An 18,540-nucleotide genomic window follows, 5' to 3' on the forward strand; every position below is an offset into this window, starting at 1 on the left:
TTGTTTGCTTCGTGATTTGTCCATATAAGTTTTCAGAGTTAAGGAACTCAGAAAAACAGCCAATCACTCATAAGTCAGCCGAATCACCATTTTAATGATTTATCTTCACAGACTCCCACTTCCCTCAATATCATCTCTTGCAGATGTGATCTTCCACACTATCTATACAATCTTGGATGATGATGATAGGCAGAGAGAGTTGAAAGTGTTTTTCCAGACCTAGGTTAAACTATCACATGGATTGCTTAATCATGATAAATGTGTGAAACCCATTTCAGCAAAGCCAAACAATCCCAGGGTTATTCACTAAAGTAAGAATTCAAGGTGAGTTTCAAATTTAAGGTCAAAATATGCTTACAGTTCATCTACAGTGGCCTTAAATTTAAAATTAATTTAGAATTCTTACTTTAGTCAATAACCCTGGCAGTCTTAATGGAAATTTCATTTTTATTCATAAAACAAATTGAAAGTTTTTTTTTATATTTTTTTGTACTTTTCAATTTACTATATACATATATATATATATATATATATATATATATATATATATATATATATATATATATATATATATATATATAGATATAAGGTAGAGCACCAGGGCAAATAATCCTCCCAAAGAAAGCAGGGGAATGTATGACTGCTCACATCAGGAGCAAGGATAATGTATGACTGCTCACATCAGGAACCAGGGGTTGGCACTCTGTACCCGAATGCTTGCATCCAATTTCTTAAAGGTGTTAACTAGGTCCTCACGTAGTAAACCTTCTACACATACAGGGAAAAAGAGGCATTTAATTGATTTGGCCGGCAGGAATCAGGACAATATGAACCATAAGTATAAATGGCATGGCTATATGTGTACTGGTCACTGTATGCATGTCATCAAAGGCACAAAATGTCAACATATATAAAGACCATATATATCAATCAAGTAAATTTTCAAGATTTTTTTTTTTTTTTTTACCAGATAACAAGCAACCAATAATGGTGCAAAAGTGCAAGTTGGTACCTAAAAGGCAATGAGGAAAGAAGTCGAGGATTAAGGTGTGCCATTTTGCTCACATATCATTGATGTTAGTGAATAACTGACAAAGGGGATCATTCCAAAACCCTGACCTCTCCCTAGTTTTAATTAAATAACATAGTCCATGCTCAGGGGTGATATTAAATCTACCTTGGCTTACTGCATCTATCTATTGATTTTAGAGGATTCCAGCTCTGGAGCTTTAAATGGACCTGTACCTCTAGATACGGACAATATCGGTTCCATTCATAGAGAAACAGCATTCCCTTTCAGAAAGCTGCCAATATGAGGCCAAGTATAACTTATTACCGTATGTAGATTGTATTTGCCAAGTCAACAGAATTTAGTACATGTGCAAGTAAATGACGGGGGCATTTCAGATAATGGCAAATGAGTTTTAAAAAGTTTGCTTTGAAAGACAAAACATAAATATAGCAAAATACACAGATTATTAGTTTCCATGGAATAAAAATCGATAGTTTTCAAATGGAGTATTGATTGCTGCAAAACAAATTGATAGTGATGAGGGAGAGAGTAGAGTTGAGGATGTGGCAAAAAGTAACATTCGAATAGTCTACTTATTATGCTGTCATTTGGTATTTGTGGGCAAATCAAATTCAATTAGGATGACAGAATAATATTCAGGAAAGTGAGGTTAACAAAGACACCATCTCATTGTTTTTATGATACAGCGTAATCATCTGTATACTTGGCCTATTTTGCAGGTCGGTGTGAATTATGGAGGGATGTTTTGAAAAGAGAACAGTAACATTTCCCAAATTACTGATAATATACTTATGATATACATACAGTGTTTAGACCAGTCGTTATAAGACAGCACAGAAGGGCAAGGAATGATAAATGAGGTCCTGGGGCAGATTAACCCCCTTTACCTCATGTTGAGACCTCAGTATAAAAGCACTGTCCAGTTATTATAAAAAACATTTCTTTAGTTTTCCTGTTTTTATGGCACTGGCATCTTGATGTGATACCAAAAGAACCCTATCTACCGTCTTTCCCTGAAAATAAGACCGGATCTTATATAACTTATTGCCCTGAAAAAACACACTAGTACCTATTTTAATGGAAAAACTGTAGCAAGCATGTACAAGAAAGCAGGTCTATGTTCGGGGCAATGCTCTAGTTCACAAATCTAAATCTAGCCACTATTTGTTTATTAAAAATATCCTAGTTCACTAGGGCATAGAATTCACAGAATCTATGTTCGGGGAAACTTCCCTGAACATAGATAAGCTTACTAGCACATGGAATCTCGCAAATCTATGTTCGGGGAAATTTGTCTGAACATAGATAAGCTTACTAGCGCATGGAACCTCCAATTCTATGTTCGGGGAAACTTCCCTGAACATAGATAAGCTTACTAGCACATGGAATCTCGCAAATCTATGTTCGGGGAAATTTCTCTGAACATAGATAAGCTTACTAGCGCATGGAACCTCCAATTCTATGTTCGGGGAAATTTCCCTGAACATAGATAAGCTTACTAGCACATGGAATCTCGCAAATCTATGTTCGGGGAAATTTCTCTGAACATAGATAAGCTTACTAGCGCATGGAACCTCCAATTCTATGTTCGGGGAAATTTCTCTGAACATAGATAAGCTTACTAGCGCATGGAATCCCACAAATCTATGTGAAAATTTCCTGAACACAGATTAGCAAACTAGCAAACTAAGGCTTATTTTCACGGTATACAAAAGAGCAAACACAGTGAAAGATAAACTAACACCGGGTTTGTGTTGGTTGTAGGGTAATTAGGGCAAAAGCCAACATTGAAATCAAAAGGAGGATTGGGTCAGACTTCCGAAGGACAAGCTTGATACCAATCCTATTACCCTCAATAAGGTAGAAATCCAACAATATAATGATAGATCTGTTAAAATATAATCAACAATTTTATTAAATCCCTATAAGGAAAAACAGACAAAACAGTGCCATAAGTATAAACAAAGTGCAAAAAAGTGCAAAAAAAGGAAAATATAAAATTGGACTGCTAATGGATGCTTAAATTCTATGGCTAAAATATTCTTCCAACACAGGAAATTTATATGTAAATATACATATGTTTATATTTAAATTTAACGTATCCCGATACAATGTTGAAAAAAAAACCTAAAATGGATATTAATTGAAACACCAGACTTTGTCTATGAACAGCTGTAGGCTAAGGATGTCTGGAAATGTATGTAGGTAAAATGTAATAATGTAGATTGTTATACTATAAAATTAGATAGTTCCCTAAATAATTCAGACAAATCCAGATCAGTGAAATCAATTAAAGGCAATAGAATAATAGCTCTGTGTGATGCTGACAGGTTACCCCTCATTTTTTATTTCCAGGGTAAGGCTTTTATTAAGAGCATCCTCCAAAAATAGGCTAGGAGCTCAGTAGCTATTGTAAGGGACCAATACTTAAACAAACTATTGGTTTTCTAGAAACTGAGATTATCAGTCAAAAAAAAAATCTAAATCTAGCCATTATTGTGTATTAAAAAGTACTTAAATATTGGCTGTACTGAAACAGGGGGGGATTTGAGATAATTCCTCTAGTAATCTGGAGAAGATGCTTAAGTAAGTCCACAGGAACTGCAATATAATTTTGTAATAATACATACTGCTATATTATAATAGATAGTGGCGAACACTACACTTGTTAACAATGAAGTAATCAATCATATTTTATATATATGCTTTTATTTTTATTATATCACGCTTTATTGCATTTCCAGGAATCACTAGGCTTGTGAATTTGTATTAAGCCAAGCTGTGTATCAGAAGAAAATGTGTTGATTCGATCATTTGTCGAAATCTTGAATCACCAAAAACAGAATGAACTGTACAATGGATGCAATTTCTCCATGCATGATTCATTTTCTTAATTTCTTAAATTCTTAATTTGGATCTTTCAGCTGTGGTAGTAGATAGCTCCCCTATTTGGTAATTTAATGTGGTATTTTTGATATAGTTATATAAGGACACCAAAAAAGGGACCTGTGGACTAAATACAATACCTCTCTAATTTGGTTTCCCTTCAACATGGTAGATCTCTTAGCTGAAAGACTAGCCAGAGATCTAAAAATCTGATTTGATTGAATAATAATACAAAAAAAACAATATGTATATATATATATATATAAAACTAATTTTGTCTGAACCTATTTGTTCAATGGACAAAATTCAGTATGGACATATGTATTTTTTTTTCGGAGAAACCAGTTTTCTGCCATTCAATATAAATTACCATCTTACACCTGCTTTAATTAACATTTTACATACCAATACATAGAACTGTATTACAGGGACTTTTTCAATAACTGAAAAGGAGTTTGAGGACTGAAACATTGATTCTGTGGATTTGTCAGATGAGTGAGTGCTCATCAGTCAGTCAGTTTATGAAGATGACACGTGTAGGATCTATGCTATTATTATTTCTCTCTATCACTATTATTAGTGAGCTTTCTAATAAAGCTAAAAAAGTGAAAGTGACTCCCGTCTCCTTTTCATGAGGTTATTTTGTTAGTACTTCATAATGAAGTGGAATTCTGATAATAGAAAAAAGTCTGTACTATATGCACTTTTTGTCTACAGTATGTGTAGACCTTTCAGTATTTGTTCCACCTGGAGTGAATCTAGAAAAGTTCCAATCATGGGTACTTACGAAATCCACCACTACTCCCTTTCTACAGAGAACCCTGTATGTTAGCTTCATACCAAGAGTCAAGAGATAAAATCTGCATTGTTCCAAGATAAATGGAGATTTATGGAATGAAAAGTAGGTATCAGACAATGATTTCTTGCAGATTCAGATTGATAAGCTGGGTGTAGTGAAGTGAACAATTATAGCAGTCTGTATTGATTGTGTAAATTATTTGCTTTGGGTTTATGTGTCAGATTTGTCTAGTTTTCATGTACTTCCTGCAACAACAAATCACAAAGGGGCTACGATCTGATGTGGTGAAGCAGGTAATTAATATTAACTCAAAAGCATTCAATTGTATTACAGAATACATGAATACATGATTTCAGGATCACAGTAATGTACTAATATATACAATAATATGAAAAGGCCTTAATTTTGATCACTGCAGCTGTAAGCCCCAAGTCACCATACATCCCTGCAAGAAGGCCTTTTAATTGTGATCACTGCAGCTGCAAGATATGGACTGAGATGGAGAAGATATTCAACCAGATTTCTTTCATTTTGTTACCAGATTTTTACTTTACTATAATGATACTACCATTGTTACATATAGTTTACTACTGTAATATTTTGTACTTGATGTTACATGTAGTTATTAATAATCTGGCTGATAGAATTTTGGTTTCCAAATATTTACTTGTTTATAGCAAATGACTAGCCTGCTCCATCCCCCCCCCCCCCCCCCCCCCCCCCCCGCATGCCACTCCCAGCTCTAAATGCCTTTTAAGTAATTGTTTTATCTCTCTTCCTTAGCCCCAAGTCACCATACATCCCTGCAAGAAGGCCTTTTAATTTTGCTCGGCTCTACCCACCTGCCCACCCTGGTTCCTTCTAACTATATAGCATGCTCTTCCAGCTGTTCGGAACCATAGCCAATCACCTCCTCATTCCCTTCACATGCTATCAGCTGCTGCAGTTATACTATTAACTCTCTCTGCTATCACATGCAAATCCCTCTGCTACCTCTTGTCTCATCTCCCCAGTTTAACCTTTAGATTGTAAGCTCAAGGGCAGGGTCCTCTACCTGTTGTATCGGTCTGTTATTATTGTGTTTGTCTTTTTCCCAATTGTACAGCGCTGCGGAATTTGTTGGCGCTTTATAAATGCCAGTAATATTAATAGTTGCAAAGGGGGAGTTCTTATATTATTTTATTCAGTCTGCAAAAAGCATTTGTAATTTTAGAAAAAATACTGGAAATACTTTTTTTATTACATTGAAGAAGCAATACAGATCAGAAAACAAGATAGAAATTCATGTTTTTGATGTTTGTTTGCTCTGCATCTAAGATTTTCTAAAACCCATTTTGTTGAATAATGAGCAGCGGTAAGGCTTTATGGAAATCAACTGAGAGTAAAAATAAAATATTACAAGTGGGATTTCATGCAAAATTTTCAGGTGATTCCACAGGTGCTAAAAGAATATAGAATTCTTTCTACTGTTATTAATCGATCATTATAGGGTAAAATTACTTTGCATCTATCAAATTATCTTATGTACTGCGAGAATTGTAAAGAATCAGACAACTGGAATGGTTTATGGTTTTGCATATCTTAGGGTATGTCATTGATATGATAGCACTGAATATAATCAGGACGCAGTATTTCCACTGACCACTAGCCTTTAACAAGTGAGGATTTAGACTAGGAAAGAAGAAATTCACCCCTGGTTAGTTTGCCATTGATCTGCTAGGCTTATAATGTTGATTGACATTTAAATCCTGGTTAGTGGAGCAGGACTTACCGTATATACTCGAGTATAAGCCGAGTTTTTCAGCACATTATTTGTGCTGAAAAACCCCAACTCGGCTTATACTCGAGTTAATGTCTGTATTATGGCAATTTGCATTTCCATAATACAGACTGGGGGAGAGGGGGGCTGGCAGAGCTCTTACTTACCTCTCCTGCAGCTCCTGTCAGCTCCCTTCTCCTCCGCGCCGGTCCGTTCAGCACCTCGGTCAGCTCCCAGTGTAAGTCTCGCGAGAGCCGCAGGGTCATAGTACGGCTCTCGCGAGACTTACAGTGTAAGCTGACAGAGAAGCTGCACGGACCTGCGCGGAGGAGAAGGGAGCTAACAGGAGCTGCAGGAGAGGTAAGTTACAGCTCTGCCAGCCCCCTCCCCCCACTGAACTACCAATGCCACTGGACCACCAGGGAAGGAGAGCCCCCCTCCCTGCCATGTATCAAGCAGGGAGGGGGGACGAAAAAAAATATATAAATATTAATAAAAAAATAATAATAATAATTAATTAAAATAAAAAATAACAATATAAAAATCATTATTAAATAAATAAAAAATAATAATAATACCATTGCCCACCCCCCCACCAAGGCTCTGCAACACACACACACACACTGCATTCATACACACACACTGCACTCATATACACACACATTGTAATCATACACACACTGCATTCATACACACACTGCATTCATACACACACTGCATTCATTCACAAACTACATTCATACACACACACTGCATTCATACACACACACTGCATTCATACACACACTGCATTCATTCACACACTGCACTCACACACACTGCACTCATACACACACTGCACTCATACACACACACTGCATTCATACACACACGCTGCACTCATACACACACGCTGCACTCATACACACGCTGCACTCATACACACGCTGCACTCATACACACACTGCATTCATTCACACACTGCACTCATACACACACTGCACTCATACACACACACTGCATTCATACACACACACAGCACTCATACACACACTACATTCATACACACACTGCATTCATTCACACACTGCACTCACACACTGCACTCACACACACTGCACTCATACACACACTGCACTCATACACACACTGCACTCATACACACATGCTGCATTCATACACACACGCTGCACTCATACACACACGCTGCATTCATACACACACACTGCATTCATTATATACACACACTGTAAAAAAATATTCAATTCATATAATTTTTTTAGGATCTAATTTTATTTAGAAATTTACCAGTAGCTGCTGCATTTCCCACCCTAGTCTTATACTAGAGTCAATAAGTTTTCCCAGTTTTTTGGGGTTAAATTAGGGGCCTTGGCTTATATTCGGGTCGGCTTATACTCGAGTATATACGGTATATTGAAACTATAGGCAGCCAGACCACTTCAGCCCATTGAAGTGGTTAGGGTACAATGTCACTGCCCCACATAGTCCTGCAATGTAAAACAGCAGGGGGCAAGAAGAAAGCACTATAGTGTAAGGAATACAGATTTGTATTGCTAACGCTATAGACTCCCTTTAACATTTTAAGCCCTGATCCTAATTACAAATAATTAGACAATGTAGAAATACATTTAATAAGAAACTACGTGGGGTGTCATGTAAAATTATCAGATAATTTGAAAAAAGTAAAGGATAAATGAATCCATAGACACTAAAAATATTTATGCATTTCATCTTTTGTTGACTTATTTATTGAAATTAAAATGTATTTTAATGTATATCCTCCAGTTATTAGTGACGTAGAGCCTGTCCTGAATTAAGGTTATGGTCATATTTTTGGTCTGGATCCTCCTTAGAGAAACATAGAAACATAGAATGTGATGGCAGATAAGAACCATTCGGCACATCTAGTCTGCCCAATTTTAAAAAATATTTTCATTAGTCCCTGGCCTTATCTTAACCTCGAAACTATTGATTAATATAATAATATGTTCTTCAAGTTTTAAAAGGAAATAGATTTTTTTAAATAAAGTATAAAAAAATTTGAAAAACGAATTCTTACCAGATCATTCAGCCATATACACACACCCTGGGTAGGACAGTGTTTGAAAACCTACGGTTAATCTTTCCTGCTTCACTCCCTGCACAGAAACAGGGAAGACCATAGATACTGTCTGTTGGTTTTCAAACACTGTCTGACTCAAGGTGCATGTATATGGCTGAATGATTCTGTCATATACCAAAGGTAGTGATGAGTTTCTAAACTTTGTTTTAAAAACAAACAAAAAACAAATCTGTTCTCTTTCAAAACTTGATGAAAGGATTATTATATTAAAATAGTTTTAAGGGGGCAGTTGTCGTGATTACACTTAAAGTTGGGTACTGCTCCTTAAACAGGGTATGTTTATACATGTAAATTGAAATGGTACAGGAGTGGACTGAATAAATGCATAGTCTAGGACTTGGATCAATGTCCTGGAATTAGATGGGGTTCACATTGGAAAATATCAGAGAGTTTTAGTTTTAACGCATTTCGTAAGAAAAAAATTCTTCAAGTGCCCCGTGCTCTATTTTGACTTAATTTGACAGGCTTCCTCTAGTCCAACTCTCTGCTAGACCCGCTTCAGTCCGGTTTCCGCGCTAAGCACTTTGTGGAAACGGCACTGACCAAATATATCCAATGATTTACTCGCTGAAAAATTTTGTGGTCACTACTCTATCCTAATTCTATTTGACATTTATGTGGCTTTTTACACTGTTGATCATCAACAGCTTCTTCTCATCCTCTGCAATATCGATCTTCAATATTGCTCTCTCCTGGTGCTCCTCCTACCTCTCCCAGCGCTATTTCAGTGTTTCGTTCTCTGGCTCTGCTTCTTCTCCCCAACTCCTCTCTGTTGGTGTCCCCCAAAGTTCAGTCCTTGGTCCCCTACCATTCTCTATCTATACTGCCTCCCTTGGTAAACTCATTAGCTCCTTTGGCTTCCAATATCATTTCTATGCGGATGACACACAAATCTGTCTGTCCTCTCCTGATCTCTCCCCGCCCCTCTTGACTAGTGTAAGTGAGGGTGCTGTGAGTGTCAGGGGTGCAGTGTGTGTGCGAGTGAGGGTGCTGTGAGTATCAGGGGTGTAGTGTGTGTGTGAGTGAGGATGCTGTGAGTGTCAGGTGTGCAGTGTGAGTGTGGGTGCTGTGATAGTCAGGGGTGCAGTGTGTGTGTGTGAGTGAGGGTGCTGTGTGTGTGAGTGAGGGTGCTGTGAGTGTCAGGGGTGCAGTGTGTGTGTGAGGGTCCTGCGAGTGTCAGGGGTGTAGTGTGTGTGTGTGTGTGTGAGGGTCCTGTAAGTGTCAGGGGTGGAGTGTGTGTGTGTGTGTGTGCTGGTGTGTGAATATGTTTGGAGGGATTGTGTGTAAGCATTGTAATGGTATTGTAAGCAAGGCCATTGTGAGGGCAGATTATTGTCAATATATATTAATTAAAAAAATATATAAATAAAACCATAAAATAAAACAAGCATTGATTGTTTGTATCCCCCCTCCTTTCTTACCTTTTGACTGGGAGGGGGGCCGTGATGCAATCCCTGGTGGCTCCAGTGGTGAGTAAACTCTAGCCTGTGGGACTCTCGGCTGCATCACACTGCATGTGGGTCGGCGAGGGAGATCTATGATCTCCCCACTGGCCTGTCATGTAACACAGCAGGGCCGGCGCTCGAAAAGCACGGGCCCTGCATGCAGGGCCGGATTAAGAGCCCAGTGGGCCTGGTGCTGACAATTATGATGGGGCCTAATTACAGAATCTTATCGACCAAAAACACTAAAACAGTCATACGTCTCAAGCGTCATGTATCTGATGGAGTTGGTGTTGGAGGGAAACTCAAAGGATGCAGCTATAAGAAAACACATACTCTATGCTAATCTCTTTATCTAATATATGCTTTCATCTTTCAAGTAAATCCATAACAACAGCAGTGTCCAGTGAAGCAGGAAGCCAATGGGCGGGGTAAAAGAGTAGGCCACTGATGCGAATCACATGACCAGAACTGCCAAAAGGGGCGAACATGCCCCAAAAGGGAGTATGTCTGTCCAAAGAATTGGAAGGCCAGCCTGGCATCAGTGTCCCTATGCATCACAGTGTCAGTGTCCCCATGTCGCCCAGTCCCCTAGTCTCCCAGTGTCTGTGTCCCCATTTCTCCCAGTGTCCCCATGTCTCAGTGTGTCACTAGGATACTAGGGGACACAGAGATATGGGGACACAGAGAGACATGGTGGCACTGAGACACTTGGGGGCAATGGGAGACATGAAGGCATTTGTGGATACAGACATGGGGACACTGAGAGACATGGGAACACAGACATTTGGGGACACTGGGAGAAATGGGGTCACAGACACTAGGGACACAGAGACATGGGGACGCAGACACTGGGAGACATGGGGACACAGAGATATGGGGACACAGACACTGGGAGACATAGGGACACTAGGGACACTGGCTGGGAGACATAGGGATACTGGGAGACATGGGGACACAGACACTGGTTGGGAGACATGTGTACACTGGGAGACATGGGGACACAGACATATGGGGACAATGGGAGACATAGGGATGCAGACATTTGGGGACACTGGAAGCCATGGGGACACTGGTACACTAGGGACACTGGCTGGGAGGCATGGGGACACTGGGAGACATGGAGACATTGTGTCCCTAGTGTCTCTGTGTCCCAATGTGTCTATCTATGTCTCACAGTGTCCCCATGTGTCTCAGTGTCCCCATGTCTCACAGTATCCCCTAGTTTCTCAGTGTCCCCATGTGTCTCAGTGTCTCCACATCTCCCAGTGTCCCCTAGTGTCTCAGTGTCACCATGTGACCCCTAGTGTCTCAATGTCCTCATGTCTCCCTGATGCCTTTCCCCTCATCCCTCACTTCCCTGAGCTGTAGTCTGTCTCTGCAGGCTGGGAGCTGCTGTCTGAACTCTCTGTGCTGTGTAGCTGTTCCCCTGCATATCAGTGAGTAGAGAGAGGCAGGGAGGGATATGCTGTAACTTACCTGCCTCTCTCCCTACACAGTGACCCCTACTGGCCGGTGCTGGTATTGCCGAGTAATCTCTGTTTATACTGAGAAAAATATTTGCATTTGTATTGCCGGTATTACTGCAATACCATCATGGCCAGGCAGCCTCAAATACAGGCTGTGCCTTAAAATACAAGTCAGGTGGCAAACCTAAGAGTAGTGTGTAAAAAAAAAAAAAGTATTTTTTTTTTTTTTTAAATGGGCCTATACCATGGGCGTGGAGCTGCAGCTCCACAGCTCCATCAGCCCCTATGTTAATCCGGTCCCTTCTGCATGGACCAGCTAGGCCCCTGTCGGTCTCGGCCCATGAACTTCGTGGCCCACCGTGCATTTGCCTGGTGTGCCCGATGGCCAGTCTGGGCCTGTGGGCCAGTGTAACAGTGTGGAAGCAGTGTTGTGAAGATGGAGCATTGTGACAGTGTGTGAGAGGGGGCACTGTGACAGTGTGACAGTGTGTGAGAGGGCAGTTTAAAAGTGTGTAAGAGGGCAGTGTGAAAGTGTGTAAGAGGGGGCAGTGTGACAGTGTGTGAGGGGGGGCAGTGTGACAGTGTGAGCGGAGGCAGTGTGACAGTGTGTTAGAGGGCAGATTGAAAGTGTGTAAGAAGGCAGTGTGATAGTGTGTGAGAGGGGGCATTGTGACAGCTTGTTACAGGGCAGTGTGACATCATGACAGGTGGGAGGGGGCAGTGTGACAGGTGGGAGGGGACAGTGTGACAGTGTATGGGAGGGGACAGTGTGTGGGAGATTTCCTACCTCTCTTGGATCCCACCAAATGGACCATTGTATATCACATTGCACTGGGGAGCAATATGCTCTGTCCCAGTCTGCCTGCCTCCCATGCAGTGTACTCAGCCTGAATTTCAATAGGGAGGCAAGGGGGCGGAGCTGCACAAAGGGGAGGAACGGATCGTGATGAGGGGGCAGAGCCACAGTGCAAGAAGCCGCCAATCACGAAATACAATGCTTCTGTTTGCAAACAGAACATGCCATTAAACATCTGCGCTGGAGTGGCCCTGCATAAGCTGAATCCGCTAGGCTAGATGTTTGTGTAATGACAAATTTGACTGCATTTTAGAAATATGTCAAAACAATGGTCCACAAAGTTAAGAGAAAAGATCCTCCTCCAATCAATGCTCCTAGTGCTCACTGAGGACTTCAAGCACTCCACCAGACACCATCAGTACCATAGTCCCCACATCCAGTGTTACAGCTAGGCTGGGAACTCGCCATCCTACACCCACCCTGGACCCAAGACCAGGATCCAGCTTCCAGTGGATGATCCTCTCCTACTCCAGAAAGATAGCAGGAACAGCTCTTATACTCCCAGGGGAGTATACAGCAATCCCCAGGGTAGATACAGCTGTTCCCCCCACTAATGAGATAAGACTCTATGTTGAGGGTAGGCAGGAACTGATTTTAATGGTGCCACACTTGGCCTTATGACAATCCCCATGTAAGGGATACGCCCACATGGACCTGATGGTAGACTGATTTACAATGTCATAGACCCATAACAATAAGGTTACAAGGCACGGCACTCCCACACACAGCACACAATCCCCCCCCCTCTGTATGGGAGATAATTGAGTCAGATACTGTATTAACTCAATTATCTAAGGCAGAAAAAACACATATTTCTAGAAAACCCCAAAAGTACCCTGAAAACACATAATATCCCCACAAATGTCACATGCCCTGATAGCCCTGATCTGGTAACCAACATATCCAAAAATCACCAAGATCAGTTCAAGGGCTCAGGAATTCTATGGAAGTCACATTTTCACAGACCACACGCATGGTCCCATGCCCAAAACAGTTCCAGAGAATCAGGCTGTGCAGTCGGTCTATTTCGGGAATTCAAAATAAAGTCCAAAATACCAAATGTAGCCGTTTGTGGGTAAAGTTAGTTTATGTCTCTCGTTCAGGAGTTTATTCTTACCGAACCGCTTTGGGAGTTCGAAGTGCTGCTTCGAACTGCTTCACAAACAGTTTATTACAGGGGGCATAGTCACAGGGCAGGAGGCTGGCAAACAGGCCCCTCCAAAAGCTAGTGAAGACACTGAACATTCCTAGAGCTAGAAGCGTAGTTCGCAAGTTCAAAGTTGAAAGCATAGTTTGCAAGTTCAAAGGTGAAGGAACAGTGGTCACACTACCTGCATGGAGCAGAAAAAGGAAACTATCAATGAATGCAACCAGATTTATGATAAAGCAGTATGTGAAAAACACTTGAATGACTGCAGACCTTCAGTAAGACTAGGTGGCAACAGGCACTGATGTTTCAGTGAGCACAGTAAGGTGTCTACTGGCTACTAAACGCAGAAGATTTTCCTGCCAGAACTCCAAGATGTATACGACTACTGACTCAAAACCACAAGAAAAGTAGGCTCCAATATGCTCAAAATCATATAAATAACTAACAGAAGTTTTGGGATACTGTTCTTTGGAGCGATTAAACAAAACTGGAACTTTTTGGCCCAATGGATCAGTAGTAAGTCTGGAGGAAGAAGAAGCAAAAGCATGTCCTGAAAATAACACTCTGCCTACATTTAAGCATGGTGGTGATTCAGTGATGCTCTGAAGCTGCTTTTCATCCTCTGGCATTGAAAACCTGCAGCATGTGGGAGACAAGATGGATTCATTGAAGTATCAGGAAATCCTAGGAGAAAACATTATGCCATCTGGTAGGAAGCTGAAGCTTGGGTATCATTAGACCTTCCAACAAGACAATGATTCCAAGCATACCGCAAATTCCCTGGAAAATTCTACAATGGCCTTCACAGTCACCTGACTTCAACCTCAGGTGGGATTTAAAGAATGCTGTTGCAGCACGCAAACCCAAGAATACTGAACTGGAGGCCAGAAGCTGGTGTCTGGCTATGTATCTGGTTTGCAGCAGGTCATAAAAGGAAAAGGGTGCTTTACTTAGTACTAGAGGGGGTTGAAAAATTTTGATTACACCTGTAGATATGTCTATCTTAAAACTGTCCACATGATGAAGCACTGGATTATCTGCTTCAACATGAGAAGCGATAGATAGGTGGAGTGTGGCAACTGCATTTGGCATTATCTGCATGTATTACCTCAGAAGAGAAGGGACTATTGTGAGAAGATTGTCAGTGGACTACAGGTACGTTTAAAGTATATATTTTTTTTTATTAAATCAAAAAGGTGGACACAAAAAAAAAAGGAGGAAGCAACACATGTTGCTTTAAAAATAATATGTATTAATGTAGTGTTAAGGTCCTTTAGTGTCAGATAGTAATCGTATGAAAAAAAAATCATACAATAGAACTAATAACAAATACTTTAAATGGTGGCAGAGCAATTTTTAATTATTTAGTTTTGATATGATCTTGTTTTGCATCAAATTAAATGAATTGGCATTGGTATCAGTTTCCATGATTTTGCTGAGGGCTCAAGCTGATTAGTTGACTAATAACATATGTTGTTTTGAAGCTTCTTATGAATCATTAAATTACAAATTTAATCTAAACAAGGGCAGTGACAATTAATTTCAACCATGTAATTTTCACCAAAAAGTTGTTTTTATTTTATTGACCAGAAATTTTGGTCATGTGACCACTGTGCTGGATTTCACTGTCTTTAACCACTGGGCAGTGAGAACATTAAGTAAGTGGTAGTTGGCAGGACTTGTTAGACAGCCACCACATTAAAAGAGTATAAAAATAAAGAACAAAACATAAAGCTGATGGGGGTCAATATGGTCCCTATATTAGTATATGGGAGGTATCAAACTTCCCTAATGCAGCTCACAGTCATTAAAAACTAGAGATGGAAAAGGGGCATATAAAACCTGGCATAGCTGATCCGACCTGTGGGCATTAGGTGGGGGCTCAAAATTAAATAATGGGGTGCACAGGTCACTGTAAATTCCCTACTCCCACCCAATGTCTATGCTTATCAATGGAGCAACAATTGGAAGTCAGTTTATTCTCAACAGTTTGGGGGTGCACATGCCATGAGTGGGGGAATGTCTTCTGAAATTAAAAACTGGAGCCTGGGCACTGCTGCTTCCCATCACTAATAAAGTACAGGAAGGACCTGACGTGGTGGCTCATAGGAGTCCACCCACATCCTAACAATAACACAATTCTACCTTATCCCCCCACCCCCTCCCCCCACCCCACCAGGTAAGGTTCCCCTGTATTTTATTATCTCTCTAATTTTAAATGCAGTGAGCAACCATTGGGCGTTTACTTTTTAGTAGACATGTGTCCACTCACTGTATTCTCACCTCCAAACTGTTAAGAATAGATTGACTTCCTATTGCTGCTCCATTCATAAGCATAGACCTCTAGTGTTGCATTAAGACTTATTCGGGAGTCACTGTACACCATCCATATTTTGTATTGTATTGTTCCTATATTGTGACAGTTTTCTTGCATAATCAGTTTATCATGGGAACCTCTGTCAGATATATTCTTACTAAGAAACAAATGCATTATTCATATCAAATGTATTTATTTCAATATCTCTCCTGTTGTTGTTACGTGCTGGCCTCTATGCAAGCATGAATATCTGCATCTTTTATTTTAGGTCATTGCCGCTATAAGCCAATTCTCCAAATGCTGTGTAACGAGAACAGAAATACATTTCACTCTTAGAGCTGCATTTAACTAATTGTTCTGAAAGGGAATGCATAGAAATTTAGAGGAATCAGAGAACACTTAGGCCCAACCAGGTGAGACGACTTCTGTCAGAGACAAGCTTGTAATGTCCAAGGAGGTGACAGGTAGAGAGAGGAAAAGAATGACTTTTCTTGCTGGTTCACTGTTCTGCACAAGGAGTCAGTACTGTCTGTCCACTCGCCTGCCTTTCGGTGACAGCTGCTATCACTTGGATGTGTTTTGACCACAATGAGAACTCTAGTTTTGTGTAGCTGTCTGTCAGAATCTCAGGGAAGCTGAAAGCTATAAGAGGGGCAATTAGGAACCAGGAGAGTGATGGCTTCTGTATCAAAATGCACATTATTGGAGCTGGGTAATCGGCCAAATCATTTCCATCTTTTAAAAAATACAGGAGACAAGAACTGGTAGAAATTACAATTGTTGCAGAATTTTCTAGGTCTTTAGTGACACAACAGATTTACACAAGAAAAAAGATTTTGCATTTTTCATACTATAGAAAAAGAATTACCAGATTTTACTAATTACATGACGTAAAGTCATGATTTTATAAAGGACACGGAGGCGAATATTATGCTTATCTCTTTCTTTATTATACCTCAGCAGCAAAGAGAAGGTATAAGATATTCATAGAAAAAAAAAACTCAATAAGAACAGGTTCTCAAAGGGTTAACATAACATTCCACCCTTAACCAATAGGAACAGTCCTCTTGTCCATAACCACCCATGTGACCTTTCCTCTCCCTCTTTCTTTGGTCATGCCGAAGCTGGATCATCATAACTTGAGAAGAACAATTTGGAAACTTTATCCCTTGTAACGAACTCTTCTATGCAACTGAACTGTAGAAGTTATCCGTTTGAACTGTGCTGACAACTGGTCATCTGAAGGTTTCGATATTAGATCTTCAAGCTGAAATGGGATAGAGAAAAGAGGTGGTAAAATATGGTCTCGCAACTGTTTGCCACATTGGTATTGTTTAACTCTATGTATTCGTTATCTGTACAGATTAACTTGCCTGTTGTATGTGCTATGGTATGTAATAAAACTTATGGTACATAATCGACTCGTATTTAGACAAACTCAACCTTACCTGCAATGTCAGGATATATCGGGTGGGCATACAATTCTGTCTTACAATTGTTGAAATGACATACTTACCGGGTGGGCGAATATTCGCCTCCGTGTCCTTTATAAAATCATGACTTTACGTCATGTAATTAGTAAAATCTGGTAATTTTATTAAAGGACACGGAGGCTCATATTATGCTAGTTCAAAGCTGTGCAATGACTGTCGATGATATGTGGTCTGTAGGGTGAAAATAGTAATCCTTAAAGGTGGACTCACGGGACCAATCCGCTGTCCGCAATAGGTCTTCCAACCTGCATCCCAAAGTGAACGCTTTGGACGCCATAGCTCCCCTGGTGGAGTGTGCGCCATATATGGACGTGTCTATATTAGCGGTGGTCATTATCCACTTCACCCATCGGGCTATTGTTACCGAGGATACTGGTTGGTGTGGCGTGTTGATGGCCAAAAACAGTTCGTGGTGTCTCGGATTTCTAAATGCCTGTGTCCGTTTTTCATATTCCTTTAGGCAGGCTATTGGACATAGGTTTACGTTATGAGGGAATGCTGGGTATGATATTGATGAAATCGTTGTTTTGGTACGTCTGGATATGTTGAATGTTACTCCCGTTGGGGTGAACGAGCGTGCATCAACGTCTAGTGCCCGAACATCCGAAACTCGTTTGCATGAGATCAGGCAGAAGAGCATGGACAGTTTTGCTGATAGTTGTTTCAGTGTGAGAGAAGAGTTCTGTGGCCATCTTTCTAATAAGTTTAAGACTAGGTTCACGTCCCACACTGATGTGTATCGGGGTTGTGGGGGTCTGGAAAATCGAACCCCACGTAGGAGTCTGCACACCAGTAGGTGTTTGCCCGCTGGGGATCCTTCCCAGCCTTTGTGTCCAGCGGAGATCGCTGATCTGTAAACGTTGATCGTCCGATACGCCAGGCCTTGGTCGTATAGGAGTGTGAGGAAACGTAACATATAATTCACAGAGGCACATACGGGATCCACTTGTTGTTCCATGCACCAACCACTCCAGGCGTTCCAGGCCGTACTGTAGGATCTCCGTGTTCCTGGAGCCCAGGCTCCCGCCAATAGTTCGAGAGTCGTCTGTGGAACATCTGGTATGACCCAGGGTCCCCTGAGAGGAGCCACGCTAGCAATTTGAGTTGACCCTGCATCACCAGTGGATGTGGATTCCCTTCGGGATCCGAAAGGAGGTGTGGATGCTCTGGTAGCAATCTGGGAACATCTATGGACATCTCCATGAGTGAAGGGA

This window comes from Pelobates fuscus, chromosome 1 (assembly GCF_036172605.1).
Source record: "Pelobates fuscus isolate aPelFus1 chromosome 1, aPelFus1.pri, whole genome shotgun sequence".
NCBI lineage: Eukaryota > Metazoa > Chordata > Amphibia > Anura > Pelobatidae > Pelobates > Pelobates fuscus.